Source organism: Oryctolagus cuniculus, chromosome 1, assembly GCF_964237555.1.
Source record: "Oryctolagus cuniculus chromosome 1, mOryCun1.1, whole genome shotgun sequence".
NCBI lineage: Eukaryota > Metazoa > Chordata > Mammalia > Lagomorpha > Leporidae > Oryctolagus > Oryctolagus cuniculus.
Genome location: NC_091432.1, coordinates 131,685,009 through 131,688,531, shown reverse-complemented (window position 1 = coordinate 131,688,531; position 3,523 = coordinate 131,685,009). Strand labels below are relative to the sequence as shown.

The window sequence follows — 3,523 nt, the reverse complement described above, 5'->3', positions numbered from 1 at the left end:
TAAGGCTTTCAACAGTTTGCTCCCACACAGAAACATAAAGTGAAAAATAATAGATGATTTTTTTTAATGATGATGAAATCAGATCAGACCTATTGTCATGTTTAATCCCAGTGAGAGTCAAGTTGGGAGTTGATAGTTTCTGAGAAGCAGCCTCGGGGCGGGCGCCGGGAAGCTGCAGGGATAAGAGAAACAGAAGTTTAGAAGTAAAATGAGAGAAATAGGAATGCTGGCAGATAGAAGTAAAATAGGAGAGATAGGAATGCCCGGAGGTAGAGAAATAGAGAAAAATAAGGCCTCCCCTCAACATGGCAATGAGAGAGCTTGGATTCAGTCTGCCTGATTAGGGAGGTGGTGAGCACCTGCAGGCAGTTCTAGCAGAGCAGAGCATGCGCTGCAGGGCACGGAACACAGGCATGCATCAGCGCCTAAAAACCTCCTCACAACATGGCGAAGAGAGGACCCGGATTCAGTTTGCCTGATTGGTAGGGCTTGTAAGCACCTGTGGGCAACTCTAGCAAGCAGAGCAGAGTGTGTGCCATGGGGCACCAAAGACAGGCACGTATCAACGCCAAAAATAAAAAGAAAGGGGGATCTGTGGGGAGCAACCTGGACTAGACTAAGTTACTGGAATTAAGACTTATTCTATGCATCTGCTCTACCACAATATGGCGCTGGGAGAGGAGAAAACAGCTTCCACGCAGCTGCCTCTTGCCAACTTGAGTGATGACCTCCAGGAGCTGATCCTGCTCCTGATTGGAGGAGAGCAGCATACTCGGTGTGTGGGCAGCTGAGTTGGGATTGGTGGAAGAGGACTATAAAGGAGGAGAGAGACAGCATGCACCAGGAACATCTAAGGGGAACATCTATCTGAAGGAACACCTGTGCAGCCCCCAAGAGAGCCGGCCGGTGGTGTGCCGCTCCCCTGCGGAAGTGGGGAAAGTGGCCAGGGGGAACCGCCCTTCCACGGAGGTGGAAGGGATGGTAGCCAACCCGGGAAGAACCAGCAGCAAACCCGGGGAGGGCCGAGCAGACAAAAGAACAGCGCAGGGTCCTGTGTCGTTCCTCCACGAAGAGGGGGAGCGACAGTTCTGCAGAACTGGACACAGAGACAGACCATATCATCCCAAACTGGCTACTGCCTAAAAATAGGTGTTCAATTCCAAGTTTATAAAGGACATTTTAAAACTAACCAATGGCGGAGATATCTAGGTTAACATATCCCAACTATAATTAAACTAAGTAAAGAATTACTTGGTTACTTCCCCAGAAACTTTAGTAAACTGATTTTAGTTGATCTTTCTTATTATTTGCTCTTCATTATAGTAGTTCAGTTATTTCATTATGAACTAGAAAACATTTGTTGAATCAGATAAACTAGAAAGATAATATAAGGGATGTTCAAAAGGTTTGCAGAAAATGGAGTTAAAAGTTTTTATTTTGTGAATTTTTTAAATCTATGCAGTTTTCTCAAAATAAACATTTCCATGAACTTTTTTGAAGCATCCTCATACATCTTAAGATACTCTTCTAGAAAGATATATTGATTCCACTGACTCATGTTACACATCCACAGGAGTGGAAATGCAATCTGTAGGTTGTATCACCTTGATGTTTCTGTATGCCTTATACCACACAAAGAAGATCCCTATCTGCTTCTGACAGGATAATATTAATCTGATTCTCCAAGTGGGCACCCACCCAGCATATCACAAAGGTCAGAAAGAAAGCCTCATTCAGTGTTACTGTGTTCACAGAGGATGGCATTTATTCCTTAGGAAGTAGCATCTAGACCATCATGATGGGACATCCCACCTGTGAGGTACAGGTCTGCTTCCACACCCTGCAGGACACTGCTCCCAGAACCAGCACACAGGGCCACAGCTTTGACTCATGATGCTAAGGTCCTTCCTACCCCATGAACTAATTGAATATGAGTTAGTTTGAGGTTTCTTTTGATTCTCTCAATCATGGTTGCCAGGGCAACAGATTCATCCAGGGTGCATGATCCACCCATTCCAGTATGTAGGGCAAAGGCTTCTGCAGTGACAGAATCAGTTCTCTGGTAAAGTTATCCGTTTTAAGAGAGCTGAGCCACCACCTGCATCAAAGTCTTCTCAGTACAATTCAGGCTGATCCTTATTATTCTCCTCATCAATCCTAGCAGAAAAAGAAGTAACAGGAACACCTTCAGCTTCTCTCACTGCAGACACAACTTTGTCCATATCTTGGGTATGCTTAATGTTGAATTGTACTCAGTGGTTCCCTCTATAGGATAGCTTTGGAAGGATATATATATACCTGGATGTGCAGGCTCCAAGCCCTTTGGAAAGCCAGTTTTTCCATCCCTGGGGTGCAGCATCATAGGCTGTGTGAAGAGAGTAGATGCCAACTCTGTTCTCCAAAGCCCGGAACACCAGGTGCTCCTCTCAGGACATCCAGGTAATAGGCTTTATGTGTAGGAAGATAGGTGGAAGGTAGGAAAAGATGAGATGTGCCTTCTTATGCAGAGCCTCCTCCATCACCTGATCAGTCAAGTCATTGGTCAGGAAGAGTGTATTTATAGTTTGTGGTGGGCTTGGTTCCACCAGCAATCCAACATTGTCCCAACTCTCAGCAGAAGACAGGGATGCAAAGTCATTCAAGGAGGAAATGAGAGTCTTCAGACCCATAACGGAACAGGAGGAATTGCAGTTCAGAGATTGGATAAACCAGACTGTGATGGGGACCAGGCGTAAGCAAGATGACAACATACAGCAATTGGGCAAAACTCAATTTGAGTCCAGGTACATCTCCATAGCCTTTAATCTGTCTTTTTACATTGGCTTTTGTTTTCTAAATATCATTTTTCAAGTTGTTGTATATTTGGATTTCAGAACAAGTTGTAAGATGAATTTTTTAACGTGCATTGCCAAAAATGTTCTGAGTGAAGCTAATTGTCAACTTTATTAAGGAGGATTGCTTTCTGTCCACCTAGTGTAAAAATAAAATCAAGTAATGAAAAACCAAGATTACAAATTTAAAGGCAAAGAAACAGAAAGATCTGAAATTAGACCTGATGGATAATGAGGAGTCCAACAAAAATCCCATTATGTTGATTTAACTCATGGCTGGCTTGTACTACTACCATATACAAATAAAAAAGAATGAGTGCTGCAGGTTTCATTTGAGATTAGTCAAGTGTGAGGTATTATTTGAACAACTACCAAGACGCATTCAACATGGAGAAGAAACTATAATCTAAAGGTCATGGAAGACATTCATTCTAGAAAGAGAAGTGTCTGATTACAGATGGCAAAATTAGTCAGGCAGAATCAGAGATTGGAAAGAATGGGATTTTAGAGGGAATAACTAGATGGGTAATGTTAAGGAGAATGCAAATGGTTTCAGGAGGAAAATACAAGAAACCATCCGTGGAGTTCTGATAGAAACAGAGAGGAATTATCAGGGGAAAATCATATATAGTACTTTCAAATATGACAAAGAAAAATATTTAAATGGGCATTATGCATTTAGTGTAGTGGTT

The 3,523-nt window shown here is 42.7% G+C and overlaps 1 pseudogene; it reads right to left on the bottom strand.

Moving 5' to 3' along the window:
• Nucleotides 1-1,623: 1,623 nt before the first annotated feature.
• LOC100355496 (NIF3-like protein 1 pseudogene) lies at nucleotides 1,624-2,816 on the bottom strand (annotated as a pseudogene).
• Nucleotides 2,817-3,523: the final 707 nt, after the last annotated feature.